Source organism: Pseudophryne corroboree, unplaced genomic scaffold (assembly GCF_028390025.1).
Source record: "Pseudophryne corroboree isolate aPseCor3 unplaced genomic scaffold, aPseCor3.hap2 scaffold_195, whole genome shotgun sequence".
NCBI lineage: Eukaryota > Metazoa > Chordata > Amphibia > Anura > Myobatrachidae > Pseudophryne > Pseudophryne corroboree.
Genome location: NW_026968590.1, coordinates 26,022 through 43,762, shown reverse-complemented (window position 1 = coordinate 43,762; position 17,741 = coordinate 26,022). Strand labels below are relative to the sequence as shown.

The window sequence follows — 17,741 nt, the reverse complement described above, 5'->3', positions numbered from 1 at the left end:
AAAATGCAAAGGTACAATGCAGCATTTCCTTGCCGATATCTCTCTTTTGCAAAGAGATAGGCATTGGAAAATGCAGGGCTATAACGTGTAGATGAAGCACTAACAGGAGGCTTTAAAATTTTCATTCTAGTGTCTTTCGTTTGGGAGAAAAATGCAAAGGTACAATACAGCATTTCCTTGCCGATATCTCTCTTTTGCACAGAGATAGGCATTGGAAAATTCAGGGCTATAACGTGTAGATGAAGCACTAACAGGAGGCTTTAAAATTTTCATTCTAGTGTCTTTCGTTTGGGAGAAAAATGCAAAGGTACAATACAGCTTTTCCTTGCCGATATCTCTCTTTTGCAAAGAGATAGGCATTGGAAAATTCAGGGCTATAACGTGTAGATGAAGCACTAACAGGAGGCTTTAAAATTTTCATTCTAGTGTCCTTCGTTTGGGAGAAAAATGCAAAGGTACAATACAGCTTTTCCTTGCCGATATCTCTCTTTTGCAAAGAGCTAGGCATTGGAAAATTCAGGGCTATAACGTGTAGATGAAGCACTAACAGGAGGCTTTAAAATTTTCATTCTAGTGTCTTTCGTTTGGGAGAAAAATGCAAAGGTACAATACAGTTTTTCCTTGCCGATATCTCTCTTTTGCAAAGAGATAGGCATTGGAAAATTCAGGGCTATAACGTGTAGATGAAGCACTAACAGGAGGCTTTACAATTTTCATTCTAGTGTCTTTCGTTTGGGAGAAAAATGCAAAGGTACAATACAGCTTTTCCTTGCCGATATCTCTCTTTTGCAAAGAGATAGGCATTGGAAAATGCAGGGCTATAACGTGTAGATGAAGCACTAAAAGGAGGCTTTAAAATTTTCATTCTAGTGTCTTTCGTTTGGGAGAAAAATGCAAAAGTACAATGCAGCTTTTCCTTGCCGATATCTCTCTTTTGCAAAGAGATAGGCATTGGAAAATTCAGGGCTATAACGTGTAGATGAAGCACTAATAGGAGGCTTTAAAATTTTCAATCTAGTGTCCTTCGTTTGGGAGAAAAATGCAAAGGTACAATACAGCTTTTCCTTGCCAATATCTCTCTTTTGCAAAGAGCTAGGCATTGGAAAATTCAGGGCTATAACGTGTAGATGAAGCACTAACAGGAGGCTTTAAAATTTTCATTCTAGTGTCTTTCGTTTGGGAGAAAAATGCAAAGGTACAATACAGTTTTTCCTTGCCGATATCTCTCTTTTGCAAAGAGATAGGCATTGGAAAATTCAGGGCTATAACGTGTAGATGAAGCACTAACAGGAGGCTTTACAATTTTCATTCTAGTGTCTTTCGTTTGGGAGAAAAATGCAAAGGTACAATACAGCTTTTCCTTGCCGATATCTCTCTTTTGCAAAGAGATAGGCATAGGAAAATGCAGGGCTATAACGTGTAGATGAAGCACTAACAGGAGGCTTTAAAATTTTCATTCTAGTGTCTTTCGTTTGGGAGAAAAATGCAAAGGTACAATACAGCATTTCCTTGCCGATATCTCTCTTTTGCAAAGAGATAGGCATTGGAAAATTCAGGACTATTACGTGTAGATGAAGCACTAAAAGGAGGCTTTAAAATTTTCATTCTAGTGTCTTTCGTTTGGGAGAAAAATGCAAAAGTACAATGCAGCTTTTCCTTGCCGATATCTCTCTTTTGCAAAGAGATAGGCATTGGAAAATTCAGGGCTATAACGTGTAGATGAAGCACTAATAGGAGGCTTTAAAATTTTCAACCTAGTGTCCTTCGTTTGGGAGAAAAATGCAAAGGTACAATACAGCTTTTCCTTGCCAATATCTCTCTTTTGCAAAGAGCTAGGCATTGGAAAATGCAGGGCTATAACGTGTAGATGAAGCACTAACAGGAGGCTTTACAATTTTCATTCTAGTGTCTTTCGTTTGGGAGAAAAATGCAAAGGTACAATGCAGCTTTTCCTTGCCGATATCTCTCTTTTGCAAAGAGATAGGCATTGGAAAATGCAGGGCTATAACGTGTAGATGAAGCACTAACAGGAGGCTTTAAAATTTTCATTCTAGTGTCTTTCGTTTGGGAGAAAAATGCAAAGGTACAATACAGCTATTCCTTGCCGATATCTCTCTTTTGCAAAGAGATAGGCATTGGAAAATTCAGGGCTATAACGTGTAGATGAAGCACTAACAGGAGGCTTTAAAATTCATCTGCTGCAGGCCTTCCCCCAGGAATGCTTGCACTAGTTGTTGCATTTGGTTTGTTGTTTGGGGGTGCTTCAGTATTAGGCAGCCTTCTGCCCTCCCATGTTCATCTGAAAATATGTGTTCTCCCTGCAGTTGTTGTCCCCAGATGAGAGTTCCCTTGTGCTGCCTCAGTTGAATCTCCTTTACTTGACAGAGATGTGCCTGAGCAGCGGCCCTCCCCAGCCCTATCCCAAATCATACTTATTTTGCATAGGAGATACCATGGTCATGAAGATTGTTCTCCCAGGGTGAGGTTCATTCATTGTATTCTGGGTATGCTGACCCCTGTGATTTCCCCAAATGTGGGAAACTCGACTGCATTATTTGTGGTAGTGGGGGACTGTGTTTGTGCTTTCCTCTGGTCAGCTCTGGTAAAAGTCAGATTTATTTGTCTCAGATCTTCCTCTAGCCTTGTTCTTCTTTCGAGAGTTCCCTTGTGCTGCCTCAGTTGGATCTCTTTCACTTGACAGGGGGGTGCCCGAGCAGCGACCCTCCCCAGCTCTAGCCCAACTCCTACTTACCTGCCAGGTGAGATACTATGATCATAAAGGTGCTTCTCCCAGGGCAAGGCTCACCCATTGCACTCTGATTAACCCAAATGTGGGAAGCTTGACTGCATAATTTGTGTTTCCCCTGGTCGGCTCTCGTATAATTCAGATCTCTTTGTCTCAGGTCTCTCTCCAGCCTAGTTTGCTGTCTGTTTCCACTTCTTTTTTCATGAGCCCCTCCCTTTTATACCCTTGTGCACTATCCTGACTTCTCCTCCTGTCTGCTTACTTTGTGCCTTCCAATGCACAATGCAAACTACAGGTAGTGCTGCAGGGCCCACACCCTTTTACTTGCCGTACAGAGCAGCTCTGGAGCTGTTACAGTGCCCAGCTGCTGCAAGAAATCAGCTTGAATGCTTCAGGGGCTGGGGCATAGCCAACATGAGCCCCACACCGAAGGAGGGTGGAGGTGTTTAATGCGAACTAGGGGTCATCCAAGCGCCGCAAAAGGCCGCCATGCCCTGCACGCCCCTTTTCTCTTTTCATATGCAGACGAGGGTTGAAGCCAACTTTGACCCACTGCTTGGATGACATCACCGTATGCAAATCCATCTGCTGCAGGCCTTCCCCCAGGAATGCTTGCACTAGTTGTTGCATTTGGTTTGTTGTTTGGGGGTGCTTCAGTATTAGGCAGCCTACTGCCCTCCCATGTTCATCTGAAAATATGTGTTCTCCCTGCAGTTGTTGTCCCCAGATGAGAGTTCCCTTGTGCTGCCTCAGTTGAATCTCCTTTACTTGACAGAGATGTGCCTGAGCAGCGGCCCTCCCCAGCCCTATCCTAAATCATACTTATTTTGCATAGGAGATACCATGGTCATGAAGATTGTTCTCCCAGGGTGAGGTTCATTCATTGCATTCTGGGTATGCTGACCCCTGTGATTTTCCCAAATTTGGGGAAACTCGACTGCATTATTTGTGGTAGTGGGGGACTGTGTTTGTGCTTTCCTCTGGTCAGCTCTGGTAAAAGTCAGATTTCTTTGTCTCAGATCTTCCTCTAGCCTTGTTCTTCTTTCGAGAGTTTCCTATTGCTGCCTCAGTTGGATCTCCTTCACTTGACAGGGGGGTGCCCGAGCAGCGACCCTCCCAAGCTCTAGCCCAACTCCTACTTACCTGCCAGGTGAGATACTATAATCAGGAAGGTGCTTCTCCCAGGGCAAGGCTCACCCATTGCACTCTGGGTGTGCTGCTCCTGCGATTTCCCCAAATGTGGGAAACTTGACTGCATAATTTGTGTTTCCCCTGGTCGGCTCTCGTATAATTCAGATCTCTTTGTCTCAGGTCTCTCTCCAGCCTAGTTTGCTGTCTGTTTCAACTTCTCTTTTCTTGAGCCGCTCCCTTCTATGCCCTTGCGCACTATCCTGACTTCTCCCGTCTGCTTACTTTGTGCCTTCCAATGCACAATGCAAACTACAGGTAGTGCTGCAGGGCCCACACCCTTTTACTTGCCGTTCAGAGCAGCTCTGGAGCTGTTACAGTGCCCAGCTGCTGCAATAAATCAGCTTGAATGCTTCAGGGGATGGGGCATGGCAAACATGAGCCCCACACCAAAGGAGGGTGGGGGTGTTTAATGCGAACTAGGGGTCATCCAAGCACCGCAAAAGGCCGCCATGCCCTGCACGCCCCTTTTCTCTTTTCATATGCAGATGAGGGTTGAAGCCAACTTTGACCCACTGCTTGGATGACATCACCGTATGCAAATCCGTCTTCTGCAGAACTTCCCCCAGGAATGCTTGCACTAGTTGTTGCATTTGGTTTGTTGTTTGGGGGTGCTTCAGTATTAGGCAGCCTTCTGCCCTCCCATGTTCATCTGAAAATATGTGTTCTCCCTGCAGTTGTTGTCCCCAGATGAGAGTTCCCTTGTGCTGCCTCAGTTGAATCTCCTTTACTTGACAGAGATGTGCATGAGCAGCGGCCCTCCCCAGCCCTATCCCAAATCATACTTATTTTGCATAGGAGATACCATGGTCATGAAGATTACTCTCCCAGGGTGAGGTTCATTCATTGCATTCTGGGTATGCTGACCTCTGTGATTTCCCCAAATGTGGGAAACGCGACTGCTTTATTTGTTGGTAGTGGGGGACTGTGTTTGTGTTTTCCTCTGGTCAGCTCTGGTAAAAGTCAGATTTCTTTGTTTCAGATCTTCCTCTAGCCTTGTTCTTCTTTCGAGAGTTTCCTTGTGCTGCCTCAGTTGGATCTCCTTCACTTGACAGGGGGGTGCCCGAGCAGCGACCCTCCCCAGCTCTAGCCCAACTCCTACTTACCTGCCAGGTGAGATACTATGATCATGAAGGTGCTTCTCCCAGGGCAAGGCTCACCCATTGCACTCTGGGTGTGCTGCCCCTGCGATTTCCCCAAATGTGGGAAACTTGACTGCATAATTTGTGTTTCCCCTGGTCAGGTCTCGTATAATTCAGATCTCTTTGTCTCAGGTCTCTCTCCAGCCTAGTTTGCTGTCTGTTTCAACTTCTCTTTTCTTGAGCCGCTCCCTTTTATACCCTTGTGCACTATCCTGACTTCTCCTCCTGTCTGCTTACTTTGTGCCTTCCAATGCGCAATGCAAACTACAGGTAGTGCTGCAGGGCCCACACCCTTTTACTTGCCTTACTGAACAGCTCTGGAGCTGTTACAGTGCCAAGCTGCTGCAAGAAATCAGCTTGAATGCTTCAGGGGATGGGGCATGGCCAACATGAGCCCCACACCGAAGGAGGGTGGAGGTGTTTAATGCGAACTAAGGGTCATCCAAGCGCCGCAAAAGGCCGCCATGCCCTGCATACCCCTTTTCTCTTTTCATATGCAGATGAGGGTTCCAGCCAACTTTGGCCCACTGCTTGGAAGACATCACCGTATGCAATTCCGTCTTCTGCAGAACTTCCCCCAGGAATGCTTGTACTAGTTGTTGCATTTGGTTTGTTGTTTGGGGGTGCTTCAGTATTAGGCAGCCTTCTGCCCTCCCATGTTCATCTGAAAATATGTGTTCTCCCTGCAGTTGTTGTCCCCAGATGAGAGTTTCCTTGTGCTGCCTCAGTTGAATCTCCTTTACTTGACAGAGATGTGCATGAGCAGCGGCCCTCCCCAGCCCTATCCCAAATCATACTTATTTTGCATAGGAGATACCATGGTCATGAAGATTGTTCTCCCAGGGTGAGGTTCATTCATTGCATTTTGGGTATGCTGACCCCTGTGATTTCCCCAAATGTGGGAAACTCGACTGCATTATTTGTGGTAGTGGGGGACTGTGTTTGTGCTTTCCTCTGGTCAGCTCTGGAAAAAGTCAGATTTCTTTGTCTCAGATCTTCCTCTAGCCTTGTTCTTCTTTCGAGAGTTCCCTTGTGCTGCCTCAGTTGGATCTCTTTCACTTGACAGGGGGGTGCCCGAACAGCGACTTTCCCCAGCTCTAGCCCAACTCCTACTTACCTGCCAGGTGAGATACTATGATCATGAAGGTGCTTCTCCCAGGGCAAGGCTCACCCATTGCACTCTGGGTGTGCTGCCCCTGCGATTTCCCCAAATGTGGGAAACTTGACTGCATAATTTGTGTTTCCCCTGGTCGGCTCTCGTATAATTCAGATCTCTTTGTCTCAGGTCTCTCTCCAGCCTAGTTTGCTGTCTGTTTCCACTTCTCTTTTCTTCAGCCGCTCCCTTCTATACCCTTGTGCACTATCCTGACTTCTCCTCCCGTCTGCTTACTTTGTGCCTTCCAATGCACAATGCACACTACATGTAGTGCTGCAGGGCCCACACCCTTTTACTTGCCTTACAGAGCAGCTCTGGAGCTGTTACAGTGCCCAGCTGCTGCAAGAAATCAGCTTGAATGCTTCAGGGGATGGGGCATGGCCAACATGAGCCCCACACCAAAGGAGGGTGGAGGTGTTTAATGCGAACTAGGGGTCATCCAAGCACCGCAAAAGGCCGCCATGCCCTGCACGCCCCTTCTCTCTTTTCATATGCAGATGAGGGTTGAAGCCAACTTTGACCCACTGCTTGGATGACATCACCGTATGCAAATCCGTCTTCTGCAGAACTTCCCCCAGGAATGCTTGCACTAGTTGTTGCATTTGGTTTGTTGTTTGGGGGTGCTTCAGTATTAGGCAGCCTTTTGCCCTCCCATGTTCATCTGAAAATATGTGTTCTCCCTGCAGTTGTTGTCCCAAGATGAGAGTTCCCTTGTGCTGCCTCAGTTGAATCTCCTTTACTTGACAGAGATGTGCATGAGCAGCGGCCCTCCCCAGCCCTATTCCAAATCATACTTATTTTGCATAGGAGATACCATGGTCATGAAGATTTTTCTCCCAGGGTGAGGTTCATTCATTGCATTTTGGGTATGCTGACCCCTGTGATTTCCCCAAATGTGGGAAACTTGACTGCATTATTTGTGGTAGTGGGAGACTGTGTTTGTGCTTTCCTCTGGTCAGCTCTGGTAAAAGTCAGATTTCTTTGTCTCAGATTTTCCTTTAGCCTTGTTCTTCTTTCGAGAGTTCCCTTGTGCTGCCTCAGTTGGATCTCCTTCACTTTACAGGGGGGTACCCGAGCAGCGACCCTCCCCAGCTCTAGCCCAACTCCTACTTACCTGCCAGGTGAGATACTATGATCATGAAGGTGCTTCTCCCAGGGCAAGGCTCACCCATTGTACTCTGGGTGTGCTGCTCCTGCGATTTCCCCAAATGTGGGAAACTTGACTGCATAATTTGTGTTTCCCCTGGTCGGCTCTCGTATAATTCAGATCTCTTTGTCTCAGGTCTCTCTCCAGCCTAGTTTGCTGTCTGTTTCCACTTCTCTTTTCTTCAGCCGCTCCCTTCTATACCCTTGTGCACTATCCTGACTTCTCCTCCCGTCTGCTTACTTTGTGCCTTCCAATGCACAATGCAAACTACAGGTAGTGCTGCAGGGCCCACACCCTTTTACTTGCCTTACAGAGCAGCTCTGGAGCTGTTACAGTGCCCAGCTGCTGCAAGAAATCAGCTTGAATGCTTCAGGGGCTGGGGCATAGCCAACATGAGCCCCACACCGAAGGAGGGTGGAGGTGTTTAATGCAAACTAGGGGTCAGACAAGCGCCGCAAAAGGCCACCATGCCCTGCACGCCCCTTTTCTGTTTTCATATGCAGACGAGGGTTGAAGCCAACTTTGACCCACTGCTTGGATGACATCACCATATGCAAATCCATCTGCGGCAGGCCTTCCCCCAGGAATGCTTGCACTAGTTGTTGCATTTGGTTTGTTGTTTGGAGGTGCTTCAGTATTAGGCAGCCTTCTGCCCTCCCATGTTCATCTGAAAATATGTGTTCTCCCTGCAGTTGTTGTCCCAAGATGAGAGTTCCCTTGTGCTGCCTCAGTTGAATCTCCTTTACTTGACAGAGATGTGCATGAGCAGCGGCCCTCCCCAGCCCTATTCCAAATCATACTTATTTTGCATAGGAGATACCATGGTCATGAAGATTTTTCTCCCAGGGTGAGGTTCATTCATTGCATTTTGGGTATGCTGACCCCTGTGATTTCCCCAAATGTGGGAAACTTGACTGCATTATTTGTGGTAGTGGGAGACTGTGTTTGTGCTTTCCTCTGGTCAGCTCTGGTAAAAGTCAGATTTCTTTGTCTCAGATTTTCCTTTAGCCTTGTTCTTCTTTCGAGAGTTCCCTTGTGCTGCCTCAGTTGGATCTCCTTCACTTTACAGGGGGGTACCCGAGCAGCGACCCTCCCCAGCTCTAGCCCAACTCCTACTTACCTGCCAGGTGAGATACTATGATCATGAAGGTGCTTCTCCCAGGGCAAGGCTCACCCATTGTACTCTGGGTGTGCTGCTCCTGCGATTTCCCCAAATGTGGGAAACTTGACTGCATAATTTGTGTTTCCCCTGGTCGGCTCTCGTATAATTCAGATCTCTTTGTCTCAGGTCTCTCTCCAGCCTAGTTTGCTGTCTGTTTCCACTTCTCTTTTCTTCAGCCGCTCCCTTCTATACCCTTGTGCACTATCCTGACTTCTCCTCCCGTCTGCTTACTTTGTGCCTTCCAATGCACAATGCAAACTACAGGTAGTGCTGCAGGGCCCACACCCTTTTACTTGCCTTACAGAGCAGCTCTGGAGCTGTTACAGTGCCCAGCTGCTGCAAGAAATCAGCTTGAATGCTTCAGGGGATGGGGCATGGCCAACATGAGCCCCACACCAAAGGAAGGTGGAGGTGTTTAATGCGAACTAGGGGTCATCCAAGCACCGCAAAAAGCCGCCATGCCCTGCACGCCCCTTTTCTCTTTTCATATGCAGATGAGGGTTGAAGCCAACTTTGACCCACTGCTTGGATGACATCACCGTATGCAAATCCGTCTTCTGCAGAACTTCCCCCAGGAATGCTTGCACTAGTTGTTGCATTTGGTTTGTTGTTTGGGGGTGCTTCAGTATTAGGCAGCCTTCTGCCCTCCCATGTTCATCTGAAAAGATGTGGTCTCCCTGCAGTTGTTGTCCCCAGATGAGAGTTCCCTTGTGCTGCCTCAGTTGAAACTCCTTAACTTGACAGAGATGTGCCTGAGCAGCGGCCCACCCCAGCTCTATCCCAAATCATACTTATTTTGCATAGGACATACCATGGTCATGAAGATTATTCTCCCAGGGTGAGGTTCATTCATTGCATTCTGGGTATGCTGACCCCTGTGATTTCCCCAAATGTGGGAAACTCGACTGCTTTATTTGTGGTAGTGGGGGACTGTGTTTGTGTTTTCCTCTGGTCAGCTCTGGTAAAAGTCAGATTTCTTTGTTTCAGATCTTCCTCTAGCCCTGTTCTTCTTTTGAGAGTTCCCTTGTGCTGCCTCAGTTGGATCTCCTTCACTTGACAGGGGGGTGCCCGAGCAGAGACCCTCCCCAGCTCTAGCCCAACTCCTACTTACCTGCCAGGTGAGATACTATGATCATGATGGTGCTTCTCCCAGGGCAAGGCTCACCCATTGCACTCTGGGTGTGCTGCCCCTGCGATTTCCCCAAATGTGGGAAACTTGACTGCATAATTTGTGTTTCCCCTGGTCGGCTCTCGTATAATTCAGATCTCTTTGTCTCAGGTCTCTCTCCAGCCTAGTTTGCTGTCTGTTTCCACTTCTCTTTTCTTCAGCCGCTCCCTTCTATAACCTTGTGCACTATCCTGACTTCTCCTCCCGTCTGCTTACTTTGTGCCTTCCAATGCACAATGCAAACTACAGGTAGTGCTGCAGGGCCCACACCCTTTTACTTGCCTTACAGAGCAGCTCTGGAGCTGTTACAGTGCCCAGCTGCTGCAAGAAATCTGCTTGAATGCTTCAGGGGATGGGGCATGGCCAACATGAGCCCCACACCAAAAGAGGGTGGAGGTGTTTAATGCGAACTAGGGGTCATCCAAGCACCGCAAAAGGCCGCCATGCCCTGCACGCCCCTTTTCTCTTTTCATATGCAGACGAGGGTTGAAGCCAACTTTGACCCACTGCTTGGATGACATCACCATATGCAAATCCATCTGCGGCAGGCCTTCCCCCAGGAATGCTTGCACTAGTTGTTGCATTTGGTTTGTTGTTTGGGGGTGCTTCAGTATTAGGCAGCCTTCTGCCCTCCCATGTTCATCTGAAAATATATGTTCTCCCTGCAGTTGTTGTCCCCAGATGAGAGTTCCCTTGTGTTGCCTCAGTTAAATCTCCTTTACTTGACAGAGATGTGCATGAGCAGCGGCCCTCCCCAGCCCTATTCCAAATCATACTTATTTTGCATAGGAGATACCATGGTCATGAAGATTTTTCTCCCAGGGTGAGGTTTATTCATTGCATTTTGGGTATGCTGACCCCTGTGATTTCCCCAAATGTGGGAAACTTGACTGCATTATTTGTGGTAGTGGGAGGCTGTGTTTGTGATTTCTTCTGGTCAGCTCTGGTAAAAGTCAGATTTCTTTGTCTCAGATTTTCCTTTAGCCTTGTTCTTCTTTCGAGAGTTCCCTTGTGCTGCCTCAGTTGGATCTCCTTCACTTTACAGGGGGGTACCCGAGCAGCGACCCTCCCCAGCTCTAGCCCAACTCCTACTTACCTGCCAGGTGAGATACTATGATCATGAAGGTGCTTCTCCCAGGGCAAGGCTCACCCATTGTACTCTGGGTGTGCTGCTCCTGCGATTTCCCCAAATGTGGGAAACTTGACTGCATAATTTGTGTTTCCCCTGGTCGGCTCTCGTATAATTCAGATCTCTTTGTCTCAGGTCTCTCTCCAGCCTAGTTTGCTGTCTGTTTCCACTTCTCTTTTCTTCAGCCGCTCCCTTCTATACCCTTGTGCACTATCCTGACTCCTCCCGTCTGCTTACTTTGTGCCTTCCAATGCACAATGCAAACTACAGGTAGTGCTGCAGGGCCCACACCCTTTTACTTGCCTTACAGAGCAGCTCTGGAGCTGTTACAGTGGCCAGCTGCTGCAAGAAATCAGCTTGAATGCTTCAGGGGCTGGGGCATAGCCAACATGAGCCCCACACCGAAGGAGGGTGGAGGTGTTTAATGCAAACTAGGGGTCAGTCAAGCACCGCAAAAGGCCACCATGCCCTGCACGCCCCTTTTCTGTTTTTATATGCAGACGAGGGTTGAAGCCACCTTTGACCCACTGCTTGGATGACATCACCGTATGCAAATCCATCTGCGGCAGGCCTTCCCCCAGGAATGCTTGCACTAGTTGTTGCATTTGGTTTGCTGTTTGGGGGTGCTTCAGTATTAGGCAGCCTTCTGCTCCACCCTCCTTTGGTGTGGGGCTCATGTTGGCCATGTCCCATCCCCTGAAGCATTCAAGCAGATTTCTTGCAGCAGCTGGGCACTGTAACAGCTCCAGAGACGCTCTGTAAGGCAAGTAAAAGGGTGTGGGCCCTGCAGCACTACCTGTAGTTTGCATTGTGCATTGGAAGGCACAAAGTAAGCAGACGGGAGGAGAAGTCAGGATAGTGCACAAGGGTATAGAAGGGAGCGGCTGAAGAAAAGAGAAGTGGAAACAGACAGCAAACTAGGCTGGAGAGAGATCTGAGACAAAGAGATCTGAATTATACGAGAGCCGACCAGGGGAAACACAAATTATGCAGTCAAGTTTCCCACATTTGGGGAAATCGCAGGGGCAGCACACCCAGAGTGCAATGGGTGAGCCTTGCCCTGGGAGAAGCACCTTCATGATCATAGTATCTCACCTGGCAGGTAAGTAGGAGTTGGGCTAGAGCTAGGGAGGGTCGCTGCTCGGGCACCCCCCTGTTAAGTGAAGGAGATCCAACTGAGGCAGCACAAGGGAACTCTCGAAAGAAGAACAAGGCTAAAGGAAAATCTGAAACAAAGAAATCTGACTTTTACCAGAGCTGACCAGAAGAAATCACAAACACAGCCTCCCACTACCACAAATAATGCAGTCGAGTTTCCCACATTTGGGGAAATCACAGGGGTCAGCATACCCAAAATGCAATGAATGAACCTCACCCTGGGAGAAAAATCTTCATGACCATGGTATCTCCTATGCAAAATAAGTATGATTTGGAAGAGGGCTGGGGAGGGCCGCTGCTCATGCACATCTCTGTCAAGTAAAGGAGATTCAACTGAGGCAGCACAAGGGAACTCTCATCTTGGGACAACAACTGCAGGGAGAACATATATTTTCAGATGAACATGGGAGGGCAGAAGGCTGCCTAATACTGAAGCACCCCCAAACAACAAACCAAATGCAACAACTAGTGCAAGCATTCCTGGGGGAAGGCCTGCCGCAGATGGATTTGCATATGGTGATGTCATCCAAGCAGTTGGTCAAAGTTGGCTTCAACCCTCGTCTGCATATGAAAAGAGAAAAGGGGCGTGCAGGGCATGGTGGCCTTTTGCGGCGCTTGGCTGACCCCTAGTTTGCATTAAACACCTCCACCCTCCTTTGGTGTGGGGCTCATGTTGGCTATGCCCCAGCCCCTGAAGCATTCAAGCTGAATTCTTGCAGCAGCTGGGCACTGTAACAGCTCCAGAGCTGCTCTGTAAGGCAAGTAAAAGGGTGTGGGCCCTGCAGCACTACCTGTAGTTCGCATTGTGCGTTGGAAGGCACAAAGTAAGCAGACAGGAGGAGAAGTCAGGATAGTGCGCAAGGGCATAGAAGGGAGCGGCTCAAGAAAAGAGAAGTGGAAACAGACAGCAAACTAGGCTGGAGAGAGACCTGAGACAAAGAGATCTGAATTATACGAGAGCCGACCAGGGGAAACACAAATTATGCAGTCAAGTTTCCCACATTTGGGGAAATCGCAGGAGCAGCACACCCAGAGTGCAATGGGTGAGCCTTGCCCTGGGAGAAGCACCTTCATGATCATAGTATCTCACCTGGCAGGTAAGTAGGAGTTGGGCTAGAGCTGGGGAGGGTCGCTGCTCGGGTACCCCCCTGTAAAGTGAAGGAGATCCAACTGAGGCAGCACAAGGGAACTCTCGAAAGAAGAACAAGGCTAGAGGAAAATCTGAGACAAAGAAATCTGACTTTTACCAGAGCTGACCAGAGGAAAGCACAAACACAGTCCCCCACTACCACAAATAATGCAGTCAAGTTTCCCACATTTGGGGAAATCACAGAGGTCAGCATACCCAAAATGCAATGAATGAACCTCACCCTGGGAGAACAATCTTCATGACCATGGTATCTCCTATGCAAAATAAGTATGATTTGGAATAGGGCTGGGAAGGGCCGCTGCTCATGCACATCTCTGTCAAGTAAAGGAGATTCAACTGAGGCAGCACAAGGGAACTCTCATCTGGGGACAACAACTGCAGGGAGAACACATATTTTCAGATGAACATGGGAGGGCAGAAGGCTGCCTAATACTGAAGCACCCCCCAAACAACAAACCAAATGCAACAACTAGTGCAAGCATTCCTGGGGGAAGTTCTGCAGAAGATGGATTTGCATACGGTGATGTCATCCAAGCAGTGGGTCAAAGTTGGCTTCAACCCTCATCTGCATATGAAAAGAGAAAAGGGGCGTGCAGGGCATGGCGGCCTTTTGCGGTGCTTGGATGACCCCTAGTTCGCATTAAACACCTCCACCCTCCTTCGGTGTGGGGCTCATGTTGGCTATGCCCCTGCCCCTGAAGCATTCAAGCTGATTTCTTGCAGCAGCTGGGCACTGTAACAGCTCCAGAGCTGCTCTGTAAGGCAAGTAAAAGGGTGTGGGCCCTGCAGCACTACCTGTAGTTTGCATTGTGCATTGGAAGGCACAAAGTAAGCAGATGGGAGGAGAAGTCAGGATAGTGCACAAGGGTATAGAAGGGAGCGGCTGAAGAAAAGAGAAGTGGAAACAGACAGCAAACTAGGCTGGAGAGAGACCTGAGACAAAGAGATCTGAATTATACGTGAGCCGACCAGGGGAAACACAAATTATGCAGTCAAGATTCCCACATTTGGGGAAATCGCAGGAGCATCACACCCAGAGTACAATGGGTGAGCCTTGCCCTGGGAGAAGCACCTTCATGATCATAGTATCTCACCTGGCAGGTAAGTAGGAGTTGGGCTAGAGCTGGGGAGGGTCGCTGCTCGGGTACCCCCCTGTAAAGTGAAGGAGATCCAACTGAGGCAGCACAAGGGAACTCTCGAAAGAAGAACAAGGCTAAAGGAAAATCTGAGACAAAGAAATCTGACTTTTACCAGAGCTGACCAGAGGAAAGCACAAACACAGTCTCCCACTACCACAAATAATGCAGTCAAGTTTCCGACATTTGGGGAAATCACAGGGGTCAGCATACCCAAAATGCAATGAATGAACCTCACCCTGGGAGAAAAATCTTCATGACCATGGTATCTCCTATGCAAAATAAGTATGATTTGGAATAGGGCTGGGGAGGGCCGCTGCTCATGCACATCTCTGTCAAGTAAAGGAGATTCAACTGAGGCAGCACAAGGGAACTCTCATCTTGGGACAACAACTGCAGGGAGAACATATATTTTCAGATGAACATGGGAGGGCAGAAGGCTGCCTAATACTGAAGCACCCCCAAACAACAAACCAAATGCAACAACTAGTGCAAGCATTCCTGGGGGAAGGCCTGCCGCAGATGGATTTGCATATGGTGATGTCATCCAAGCAGTGGGTCAAAGTTGGCTTCAACCCTCGTCTGCATATGAAAAGAGAAAAGGGGCGTGCAGGGCATGGTGGCCTTTTGCGGCGCTTGGCTGACCCCTAGTTTGCATTAAACACCTCCACCCTCCTTTGGTGTGGGGCTCATGTTGGCTATGCCCCAGCCCCTGAAGCATTCAAGCTGATTTCTTGCAGCAGCTGGGCACTGTAACAGCTCCAGAGCTGCTCTGTAAGGCAAGTAAAAGGGTGTGGGCCCTGCAGCACTACCTGTAGTTCGCATTGTGCATTGGAAGGCACAAAGTAAGCAGACGGGAGGAGAAGTCAGGATAGTGCACAAGGGTATAGAAGGGAGCGGCTGAAGAAAAGAGAAGTGGAAACAGACAGCAAACTAGGCTGGAGAGAGACCTGAGACAAAGAGATCTGAATTATACGAGAGCCGACCAGGGGAAACACAAATTATGCAGTCAAGTTTCCCACATTTGGGGAAATCGCAGGGGCAGCACACCCAGAGTGCAATGGGTGAGCCTTGCCCTGGGAGAAGCACCTTCATGATCATAGTATCTCACCTGGCAGGTAAGTAGGAGTTGGGCTAGAGCTGGGGAGGGTCGCTGCTCGGGTTCCCCCCTGTGAAGTGAAGGAGATCCAACTGAGGCAGCACCAGGGAACTCTCGAAAGAAGAACAAGGCTAGAGGAAGATCTGAGACAAAGAAATCTGACTTTTACCAGAGCTGACCAGAGGAAAGCACAAACACAGTCCCCCCACTACCACAAATAATGCAGTCGAGTTTCCCACATTTGGGAAAATCACAGGGGGTCAGCATACCCAGAATGCAATGAATGAACCTCACCCTGGGAGAACAATCTTCATGACCATGGTATCTCCTATGCAAAATAAGTATGATTTGGGATAGGGCTGGTGAGGGCCGCTGCTCAGGCACATCTCTGTCAAGCAAAGGAGATTCAACTGAGGCAGCACAAGGGAACTCTCATCTGGGGACAACAACTGCAGGGAGACCACATCTTTTCAGATGAACATGGGAGGGCGGAAGGCTGCCTAATACTGAAGCACCATCAAATATCAAACCATATGCAACAACTAGTACAAGCACTCCTGGGGGAAGGTCTGCAGCAGACGGATTTGCATATGGTGATGTTATCCAAGCAGTGGGCCAAAGTTGACTGGAACCCTCATCTGCATATGAAAAGAGAAAAGGGGCATGCAGGGCATGGCGGCCTTTTGCAGTGCTTGGATGACCCCTAGTTCGCATTAAACACCCCCACCCTCCTTTGGTGTGGGGCTCATGTTGGCCATGCCCCATCCCCTGAAGCATTCAAGCTGATTTCTTGCAGCAGCTGGGCACTGTAACAGCTCCAGAGCTGCTCTGTAAGGCAAGTAAAAGGGTGTGGGCCCTGAAGCACTACCTGTAGTTTGCATTGTGCATTGGAAGGCACAAAGTAAGCAGACGGGAGGAGAAGTCAGGATAGTGCACAAGGGTATAGAAGGGAGCGGCTGAAGAAAAGAGAAGTGGAAACAGACAGCAAACTAGGCTGGAGAGAGACCTGAGACAAAGAGATCTGAATTATACGAGAGCCGACCAAGGGAAACACAAATTATGCAGTCAAGTTTCCCACATTTGGGGAAATCGCAGGGGCAGCACACCCAGAGTGCAATGGGTGAGCCTTGCCCTGGGAGAAGCACCTTCATGATCATAGTATCTCACCTGGCAGGTAAGTAGGAGTTGGGCTAGAGCTGGGGAGGGTCGCTGCTCGGGTACCCCCCTGTAAAGTGAAGGAGATCCAACTGAGGCAGCACAAGGGAACTCTCGAAAGAAGAACAAGGCTAGAGGAAAATCTGAGACAAAGAAATCTGACTTTTACCAGAGCTGACCAGAGGAAAGCACAAACACAGTCCCCCACTACCACAAATAATGCAGTCAAGTTTCCCACATTTGGGGAAATCACAGGGGTCAGCATACCCAAAATGCAATGAATGAACCTCACCCTGGGAGAACAATCTTCATGACCATGGTATCTCCTATGCAAAATAAGTATGATTTGGAATAGGGCTGGGGAGGGCCGCTGCTCATGCACATCTCTGTCAAGTAAAGGAGATTCAACTGAGGCAGCACAAGGGAACTCTCATCTGGGGACAACAACTGCAGGGAGAACACATATTTTCAGATGAACATGGGAGGGCAGAAGGCTGCCTAATACTGAAGCACCCCCAAACAACAAACCAAATGCAACAACTAGTGCAAGCATTCCTGGGGGAAGTTCTGCAGAAGACGGATTTGCATACGGTGATGTCATCCAAGCAGTGGGTCAAAGTTGGCTTCAACCCTCATCTGCATATGAAAAGAGAAAATGGGCGTGCAGGGCATGGCGGCCTTTTGCGGTGCTTGGATGACCCCTAGTTCGCATTAAACACCTCCACCCTCCTTTGGTGTGGGGCTCATGTTGGCCATGCCCCATCCCCTGAAGCATTCAAGCTGATTTCTTGCAGCAGCTGGGCACTGTAACAGCTCCAGAGCTGCTCTGTAAGGCAAGTAAAAGGGTGTGGGCCCTGCAGCACTTCCTGTAGTTTGCATTGTGCATTGGAAGGCACAAAGTAAGCAGACTGGAGGAGAAGTCAGGATAGTGCACAAGGGTATAGAAGGGAGCGGCTGAAGAAAAGAGAAGTGGAAACAGACAGCAAACTAGGCTGGAGAGAGACCTGAGACAAAGAGATCTGAATTATACGAGAGCCGACCAGGGGAAACACAAATTATGCAGTCAAGTTTCCCACATTTGGGGAAATCGCAGGGGCAGCACACCCAGAGTGCTATGGGTGAGCCTTGCCCTGGGAGAAGCACCTTCATGTTAGCATAAAAATAAAGCCAGAAAATGAAGAGCTGTTTAATCAGTCAATTGGATT

At 48.5% G+C, this 17,741-nt stretch overlaps 24 non-coding genes and 1 pseudogene across 24 annotated transcripts; 15 read left to right on the top strand and 10 right to left on the bottom strand.

Annotated features, from left to right (window-relative positions):
• Positions 1-2,428: 2,428 nt before the first annotated feature.
• Positions 2,429-2,592, top strand: LOC135004631 (U1 spliceosomal RNA). The gene has a single exon (XR_010205361.1). It is a non-coding gene; the product is annotated as a U1 spliceosomal RNA (small nuclear RNA).
• A 972-nt stretch (positions 2,593-3,564) lies between these two features.
• LOC135005037 (U1 spliceosomal RNA) lies at positions 3,565-3,729 on the top strand. The gene has a single exon (XR_010205729.1). It is a non-coding gene; the product is annotated as a U1 spliceosomal RNA (small nuclear RNA).
• Positions 3,730-3,881: 152 nt separating this feature from the next.
• Positions 3,882-4,044, top strand: LOC135004903 (U1 spliceosomal RNA). Its single transcript, XR_010205620.1, has one exon. It is a non-coding gene; the product is annotated as a U1 spliceosomal RNA (small nuclear RNA).
• A 671-nt stretch (positions 4,045-4,715) lies between these two features.
• On the top strand, positions 4,716-4,880 carry LOC135004898 (U1 spliceosomal RNA). The gene has a single exon (XR_010205615.1). It is a non-coding gene; the product is annotated as a U1 spliceosomal RNA (small nuclear RNA).
• Positions 4,881-5,032: 152 nt separating this feature from the next.
• Positions 5,033-5,195, top strand: LOC135004817 (U1 spliceosomal RNA). Its single transcript, XR_010205540.1, has one exon. It is a non-coding gene; the product is annotated as a U1 spliceosomal RNA (small nuclear RNA).
• Positions 5,196-5,869: 674 nt separating this feature from the next.
• LOC135004646 (U1 spliceosomal RNA) lies at positions 5,870-6,033 on the top strand. Its single transcript, XR_010205377.1, has one exon. It is a non-coding gene; the product is annotated as a U1 spliceosomal RNA (small nuclear RNA).
• A 152-nt stretch (positions 6,034-6,185) lies between these two features.
• LOC135004802 (U1 spliceosomal RNA) lies at positions 6,186-6,348 on the top strand. The gene has a single exon (XR_010205526.1). It is a non-coding gene; the product is annotated as a U1 spliceosomal RNA (small nuclear RNA).
• Positions 6,349-7,022: 674 nt separating this feature from the next.
• LOC135004729 (U1 spliceosomal RNA) lies at positions 7,023-7,186 on the top strand. The gene has a single exon (XR_010205457.1). It is a non-coding gene; the product is annotated as a U1 spliceosomal RNA (small nuclear RNA).
• A 152-nt stretch (positions 7,187-7,338) lies between these two features.
• LOC135004875 (U1 spliceosomal RNA) lies at positions 7,339-7,501 on the top strand. Its single transcript, XR_010205593.1, has one exon. It is a non-coding gene; the product is annotated as a U1 spliceosomal RNA (small nuclear RNA).
• A 674-nt stretch (positions 7,502-8,175) lies between these two features.
• On the top strand, positions 8,176-8,339 carry LOC135004728 (U1 spliceosomal RNA). Its single transcript, XR_010205456.1, has one exon. It is a non-coding gene; the product is annotated as a U1 spliceosomal RNA (small nuclear RNA).
• Positions 8,340-8,491: 152 nt separating this feature from the next.
• Positions 8,492-8,654, top strand: LOC135004874 (U1 spliceosomal RNA). Its single transcript, XR_010205592.1, has one exon. It is a non-coding gene; the product is annotated as a U1 spliceosomal RNA (small nuclear RNA).
• A 674-nt stretch (positions 8,655-9,328) lies between these two features.
• On the top strand, positions 9,329-9,492 carry LOC135004752 (U1 spliceosomal RNA). The gene has a single exon (XR_010205480.1). It is a non-coding gene; the product is annotated as a U1 spliceosomal RNA (small nuclear RNA).
• Positions 9,493-9,644: 152 nt separating this feature from the next.
• LOC135004861 (U1 spliceosomal RNA) lies at positions 9,645-9,807 on the top strand. The gene has a single exon (XR_010205583.1). It is a non-coding gene; the product is annotated as a U1 spliceosomal RNA (small nuclear RNA).
• Positions 9,808-10,481: 674 nt separating this feature from the next.
• Positions 10,482-10,645, top strand: LOC135004737 (U1 spliceosomal RNA). The gene has a single exon (XR_010205465.1). It is a non-coding gene; the product is annotated as a U1 spliceosomal RNA (small nuclear RNA).
• Positions 10,646-10,797: 152 nt separating this feature from the next.
• LOC135004873 (U1 spliceosomal RNA) lies at positions 10,798-10,960 on the top strand. The gene has a single exon (XR_010205591.1). It is a non-coding gene; the product is annotated as a U1 spliceosomal RNA (small nuclear RNA).
• An 825-nt stretch (positions 10,961-11,785) lies between these two features.
• LOC135004801 (U1 spliceosomal RNA) lies at positions 11,786-11,948 on the bottom strand. The gene has a single exon (XR_010205525.1). It is a non-coding gene; the product is annotated as a U1 spliceosomal RNA (small nuclear RNA).
• A 152-nt stretch (positions 11,949-12,100) lies between these two features.
• LOC135004741 (U1 spliceosomal RNA) lies at positions 12,101-12,264 on the bottom strand. Its single transcript, XR_010205469.1, has one exon. It is a non-coding gene; the product is annotated as a U1 spliceosomal RNA (small nuclear RNA).
• A 674-nt stretch (positions 12,265-12,938) lies between these two features.
• LOC135004827 (U1 spliceosomal RNA) lies at positions 12,939-13,101 on the bottom strand. Its single transcript, XR_010205550.1, has one exon. It is a non-coding gene; the product is annotated as a U1 spliceosomal RNA (small nuclear RNA).
• Positions 13,102-13,253: 152 nt separating this feature from the next.
• LOC135004675 (U1 spliceosomal RNA) lies at positions 13,254-13,417 on the bottom strand. The gene has a single exon (XR_010205404.1). It is a non-coding gene; the product is annotated as a U1 spliceosomal RNA (small nuclear RNA).
• A 686-nt stretch (positions 13,418-14,103) lies between these two features.
• On the bottom strand, positions 14,104-14,255 carry LOC135004969 (U1 spliceosomal RNA; annotated as a pseudogene).
• Positions 14,256-14,407: 152 nt separating this feature from the next.
• Positions 14,408-14,571, bottom strand: LOC135004766 (U1 spliceosomal RNA). The gene has a single exon (XR_010205493.1). It is a non-coding gene; the product is annotated as a U1 spliceosomal RNA (small nuclear RNA).
• A 674-nt stretch (positions 14,572-15,245) lies between these two features.
• Positions 15,246-15,408, bottom strand: LOC135004800 (U1 spliceosomal RNA). Its single transcript, XR_010205524.1, has one exon. It is a non-coding gene; the product is annotated as a U1 spliceosomal RNA (small nuclear RNA).
• Positions 15,409-15,560: 152 nt separating this feature from the next.
• LOC135004668 (U1 spliceosomal RNA) lies at positions 15,561-15,726 on the bottom strand. The gene has a single exon (XR_010205398.1). It is a non-coding gene; the product is annotated as a U1 spliceosomal RNA (small nuclear RNA).
• Positions 15,727-16,400: 674 nt separating this feature from the next.
• On the bottom strand, positions 16,401-16,563 carry LOC135004845 (U1 spliceosomal RNA). Its single transcript, XR_010205568.1, has one exon. It is a non-coding gene; the product is annotated as a U1 spliceosomal RNA (small nuclear RNA).
• A 152-nt stretch (positions 16,564-16,715) lies between these two features.
• LOC135004636 (U1 spliceosomal RNA) lies at positions 16,716-16,879 on the bottom strand. Its single transcript, XR_010205367.1, has one exon. It is a non-coding gene; the product is annotated as a U1 spliceosomal RNA (small nuclear RNA).
• Positions 16,880-17,741: the final 862 nt, after the last annotated feature.